This window comes from Solea senegalensis, linkage group LG21, assembly GCF_019176455.1.
Source record: "Solea senegalensis isolate Sse05_10M linkage group LG21, IFAPA_SoseM_1, whole genome shotgun sequence".
In the NCBI taxonomy this organism is placed as follows: domain Eukaryota; kingdom Metazoa; phylum Chordata; class Actinopteri; order Pleuronectiformes; family Soleidae; genus Solea; species Solea senegalensis.
In genome coordinates this window covers 3,392,086-3,398,366 of record NC_058040.1, presented here as the reverse complement: position 1 = coordinate 3,398,366, position 6,281 = coordinate 3,392,086, and the positions used below count along the sequence as shown (strand labels likewise).

The following is a 6,281-nucleotide window of genomic DNA, read 5'->3' as shown; positions in this document are numbered from 1 at the left end:
TGACATGGCGGGCAGGAGATGGGATGTCTCTTCAGACCCACCACCCCCTTTTCTTGTCATTAAAGTGTGTGTAAGACGGTGTGTGTGTGTGCGTTTGCACCTGTGCATTCCACTTTTGTTTGTTTTTTCCCTTTTCCTTTCCAAATAACGAATGACAAAAAAAAAATGATAAAAATCCCATCACTCAATTCATTCACTTTACACACACATACAATACAGATCTTGGCTCCTCAGAAATAAGATCCTGCCTCATTCGGACCAGGTTTTGGTCCTGACGAGGTCAGTATTTACGCCAGAAAAGGAACCTAAAGAGGCAACAAATACACACACACACACGCAGGAGAAAGAGAAGGAGTCCAGGGTATGAATATTTAACAGTAGCCTCTTGCAGCACAGAGACTGCAAGTCATTGTCAAATAGGACTTAATCTTTTCAATTTCTGGGTGCAAATATTCACACTGGCCACTGTTTGTTGCTCAGATTAATGAGGCTCTCTGCCCATAATCCTCTGCTGCTAATTCAAGTGGCCGCCGGTGCGGTTAGCCAGGGGAGGACAGGATGCTGAGAGCACATACACAGCCGAGATTATTCAACCCCCACCCACCACCACCACCGCCCACCCTCCATGCCTTCTGCCTCCACATTTTTTTAAGGTTCTTTCAGTGCCCAATGCTTTGCTGAGTCCTGCTCAATTCAGACAGACCAGCTCTCCACCAGCTGACCAATAAAACCAACGTACAAACCCTATGTAATCTTGTGTATATATCGGCAAGATTAGTGTGTCATTTATTAGAACGCATGCGTAAAACAAAACAAATTAAGGAAGAATACACGTGCATGTATCGCATTACAGCAAACAGTTAGAAATCAGTCATTCTTGTTCATTTGATGAACTACATTTATTCTATTGATATTTACTGTCAATTCAATTTAGGAAGTCAAATCTTCATTATTAACGAATTACTTCATTTAAAAGGTACTGTGGCTTAGCTGGGCCATTTTTTTGTGATTACCGCCCCAAAGCAGAGACGGGAGTAACTGTCTCATGTAGAGTAGTTAGCGGAAAAGACAGCTGGATTACAAACAGTGCATCAGTATCAATGTTCTTACAATAAATATGTTCGGGAACAGTTTTGGCCTTGGACGAGAATGTGAAATTGCCAGCACAGGTTCAAAAAGCATCTCTTGTAGAGGCATTCTATTTAGAGTTAACGTTAGCATACAAACACTCACTCATCAGTCTATCACTGGGCCATAGACACAACCATTCACTCATGTTCAATTTAGAGTGTCCGTTTCACCCAAATCTGCTTCTCCAGCTTGTTTCCTTGGAGGAAAGTGGAGAACCTTAAGAAAACCCCCCCAAACAAAGTCCATGTAGAAAGACCTTTGTTCCAACCGGGGCTCAAACCCAGTCAAGAGTGCTAACCACTACACCAAGCTCGTGTATACGAATTGTGGGCCCATTGATTGAAGCATGCAGTCATTTTTTTTATATTTACAAAGTCAACGCACAGACGCGAGTAGTGCAAATGTTGTAGCGTGGCACATTTTTGCATTTTCGCATCATTCACTCCCTTGAGTTGACAATTTTCAAAAACTGGCAAAAAAAAACGTCACCTCCTACAATAACATGAAAACCAGTCGGCTTTGAGATTCTCTGACTGATGTCTGTATCCAGCCAGACTCACAATGGGGGTTTGTTTAAATCTTAAATAATATTTGTGAACATTTTCCTGAGCAGTTAATGACCTCAATCATTCATTCCAGCTCCTCTTCAGAACCACTTGTACATTTTGTAAAAATTCCCATTCAGTGGAAAATAAAGTACAAAGTACATTTCTAATAGTCAGTTTAAGTTGCCACATGGCACCAGTCAAACCAGGATCAGGAGTTCATTTTGCAACCAGAAAACTACGTCCAGTATTTATGTACCATATATGCAGGGGCCCAAAGCTTAAAGCCGCCCCCCCCCAGAACAACAGTTTTATTTTGATGGCAGCAACAAATAACATCTTGACTTCAATATGGTTCATACTGCAAATGTCTGCCAGGTCCAATGAGACAGCTTTCCCTCCTGATCTTTCCTCACTGTGCCTGCGATGAAGTCAAAGGTTGGTGTCACACACAGTTCTCACTCCTACTATAGGTGTCACACATTCTCATAGTTATGTGCTCCCTGACTTTAATTTCCTTGGGGTTTTTTTTTTTTCCAAAAGAAACACATCCTCTCCTCTCCGAGCTCTTTAACTAAAAGCACCTTCAATCCTTTGCTCGGTCCATTAGTGCTGCCAGATGGGGGAGGTTGGGCGCTGACGCTGTGTGTGACCCTACTCTGATTAATAGAGTAGGTGAGGGCAAAGGTGCACTGCACCGCCCCCATTCATTACCTCATTAGGATGGCCAACACTGAAAGGTGATCTCTCTCATTATATCTCAATGACAAGGGCGGAAACTGGGCACAGTGTGAGCTGCACAGCCAGGCTCTTACCCACATCCCATCCACCTGTCTTTGTCCACCGTTCCACATAAAGTAACACCACTTTACGCAGCAGCTGACTGCAGGGAGGAACATTCAACCTGATCAACAGTTACTCACACTGACCTGTGACTCGCAATGCTCAATTATCTCTTCACAAGTGCTACACTAGATACAGCATCAAGCCTCTGTGTGTGTGTGTGTGTGTCCGACTGTGCACGGACTCACACATGATCCTGAGAAGGTTGCATTTGTGAGGGAAATGTGTGTTTTCCCCGATTCTGCCTGTCCTCATAAGCCATCCATTATTCATACCAGTGCATATTTCCATTTTGAGCTTTCGCGACAAAATCTCCATCTTTCAATGGAAGTAATTGATTCAAGACGAGTAAGAAAACAAGGCTGAGAATGTGGCAGGGCGAAGACAAGTTGGATGTCTGACAAAACCGTTAGGTAACTAAAAAGAAATGATGCAAACTTAGCAGGCACTTGTTTAAAAGGAAAACCGGTGGTATTTAATTTTCTTAAGCCTCATTCACTCACTCTTCTACCACTTCATCCAGTCCATCACATACAGAGACAAACAACCATATTTAACCTTCTTGGACTGTGAGAATTCTTAAGCCTCTTCCGCACAAACAAGCTAAAACAGCAGATTACCACCAAATGCACCATAAACAAAACTACACATGCTATTTTGTATCTTTTATTTCGGCCCCTATGTCAATACATTGTTCAGATGATATGATTGAAAACAAAAAATACTGAACGCAACTGAAAGTCTTATGAAGTAGGATACACCACAAACAGTCAAGGCTGAACTGACAGACAGAAAATGAATGTGTGTCATGGCAAGGCGCTGGAAATGACGGAGGAATCTGCGGTGCTGCCTGAAATTAAGAAATGAACACGTTCACCCAGGTCTTTAGTGTTAATTCCCACTGTTGCTGATCAGAGATGAAGCCAATAAAAACATGCATTGCAATCCTTACCACTGGTAAAAAAAACCTTCTTTAAACATGGGTTTAAACAGGTTATTTGACCAGTGTGAATTGGGTTTTATCAATGACATATCCCACCAAAGACAAAAACCAACAATCATCCAGCCTCTACTCCTGGAATTTACATTTCAATATAAACAAACTGCAACAGCAAATATGCGTTGTAGGAAACGTAATCCCTTACTGCACCATGGCAAAGATTTTGAATAAGTGAAGCTCTGCATTCAATAATGCAGCAGAGGTTTCAGCAACGAACATGTTTTGGAAGAAAATATCATGTTTTTATTTGAATCTGAAATTACCTTTCTGTGTAAAACTCTCTTTTCCAACTGTGGCGAGCAAAGGAGGTAAGGTAAGAAACTAATATTAAAAGCTTGACAACAACACCCTGGGAATTTCACCCAGGGAATTACTGTTGGACACAAAAAGGCACAAGGTTCAGGTTACTCACAGGGCAGGAGACGTGGTTCCAAGTTAACATGTAATTTTTATTTAATAAAAATTACATGTACATATAAAAATGGGAGGAAAACCTAATCAGGGCTGAGGCTAAAGTGAATGGAGGAAGGCTGGGGAGGGATCCACCACAGAAAAAACACCACAATCACCGGGCTCCCAGGGACACAGCAAGACAAGGCGGGAGGATGCCACCAGACCACTGGCCTACAGCAACTGAAAAGGGGAGAACAACAAATTAGTGGAGTTACACATTTAAAACAGAAGAAAGTCAACTCCAAAGCTGGGCAGGTCACAGGCCTAAATAAACCATACAACTGAACAAATGAGAGAAAATGAAAGAAAATCAAAACACAACTACCTAATTACAAAATAAAATTAAATAAACAAAATCCCCATTTAAACCGGACACATTACTCAAAAAAGGTATAAAAAGGTACAGTGCAATCCCCAATAAAAGCAGCCGTCTTTGTGCAGCGAGTACTTGGGCTGTAAGTCAGCTGTGAAGCATCCGACGACCACCGGTTAACGCCGCACACGCACGCAGCAGCAAACACAAAAACCAAACACAGTGAATACAAAGCAGCAAAGAATAACAATAACACCAATAATCAAGAACATTGGAAACTGCTACGTACGTTACAATTAATGCGGTTGCATTTTACGTACATAAATTATTTGAGCAGCAACAGACACTCACGAGAGGAGGAAGAGAACAAGGGCTCCAGGCAGCCGCGAGCATCTACCTGTGACCACACTAGCATTAGCCACCTAGCAGCGCCAACCAACGACCAGAGAGAGATATGACAATTACCACCGCCGGCCTATAGCAGCGGGCACGGGGAGCACGGAGCAGCACCCGACCAGTCGCACTACAACACAACGCCAAGCCCTGGAGAATGATAACTAAACGAGCAGCAAAGTGAACCGTACGAACACACCTGTCGGGAATGCGACCTCTCAACCGGAAGTGACGCAGGGGACATTGGGAGCAGAAGAAGAGCCGGCGAGCGGACGACAGATTTTGTACCGGCTCCCTCAATGATGACCGGAACTGCAACCATGGCAACCAATAAACAAATGAGCGAGGGGGAAAGTAAAACAAAAACGCTCATACTGCTACACAACCTTCAGAAAAAGCTGAGTTTTTGAACATAATCATAAAAATTCGAATGATTCTGATTTTGGATACTTTTACCATGCAATTATTTTCTCACATAAACCAAATGTTTTGCCCAAATACAGTTTAGAGACATTGTTAGGTATCAAGATATTTGCAAAGTGAAATAACACTGTGTCAGTCAGGTCTGATAGTATTGCTTGGCATCCTTTCAAATGAAGAGTGCAGCAAATATTCACAAAGACCAGACAGAGACAGAATGATAACAAAAATCACTAATCAAGTTACATTACTGCATTTTTACTAGTTAGCTGTAGGCGACTGGACTCGCTTGATCGAATTCAGCAACTACAGCTAACTACTGGAGAAGACTTTATACCAAATTTCGGTTTAATTCTGGTTTTAAATGGCTTTTTCAGTTTAATCTACATTCACTCTTGGGTCAAATACAGTGGTTTTCACTAAGTTTGGCTCCGATCAGCATCAGTGCGAACGTACTTCATGGGAATTAGCAGTAAAGATTCAAATTTCTTCCAGAGGTGCGTTATTTTTGGTGCAACACTATGACCTGCATTCATCTTCCCACCCTTAGCTTATCCGTTAGCATTCATATTAGTTGTGATCCTTGCTTTAAAAAGCATACGCTCAATATAACTTATTTCATCGATTGGATCATCGACTAATTGATTTAAACCCTAGGTAAAATATGCTAAATAGTTAGCACCATAGCATTACCACTGAGTGCGATAGTGGTGTTTTTTTGGGGGGTGGGGTTTTGACACGGGGGTGAAAACATTTACAGTACAGAACAACCACTGGTAAAAGGAATGGTGTTAATTACCTTTTTAGCAGCTTCACAGAGGTTTACAGTTCCTGGCTATACCTGCAGTTCAGAGTATACACTACAGTTTTACAATAGCACAAGTTAAGAATTAGCATCATAATGTCTCTGAGATGTTAGTTATAAAGCTGGTCATACTTAAGACCTAAGATAAAATTACTGAGGACACTAGGATTGAACCACAGAAAAGGAACAAGGAAGTGCTGTTTCAAAGATAATTACACAAACATAAGATAACATAAACAAACATAGCACAGCCCTAAATATGTACTTACTTATTTATAGTAGTTTCCCCCTGGTGGCTACTACTCCTAATAGAGCTTTACTTTTTTAAACTTGACGGCTTCATCCATTTATATACAGTCTATGGTCTAAATAAGGGGT

At 41.6% G+C, this 6,281-nt stretch overlaps 1 long non-coding RNA gene across 2 annotated transcripts; it reads right to left on the bottom strand.

Moving 5' to 3' along the window:
* Positions 1-3,172: 3,172 nt before the first annotated feature.
* On the bottom strand, positions 3,173-4,871 carry LOC122758695. 2 transcript variants are annotated; one of them, XR_006358177.1, is made up of 2 exons: positions 4,606-4,871; positions 3,173-4,152 (listed from the first exon to the last, which is right to left on the bottom strand). It is a non-coding gene; the product is annotated as an uncharacterized LOC122758695 (long non-coding RNA). The 2 variants fall into 2 exon arrangements; XR_006358176.1 differs by having other exon boundaries at positions 4,637-4,871.
* Between the last annotated feature and the right edge of the window lie 1,410 nt (positions 4,872-6,281).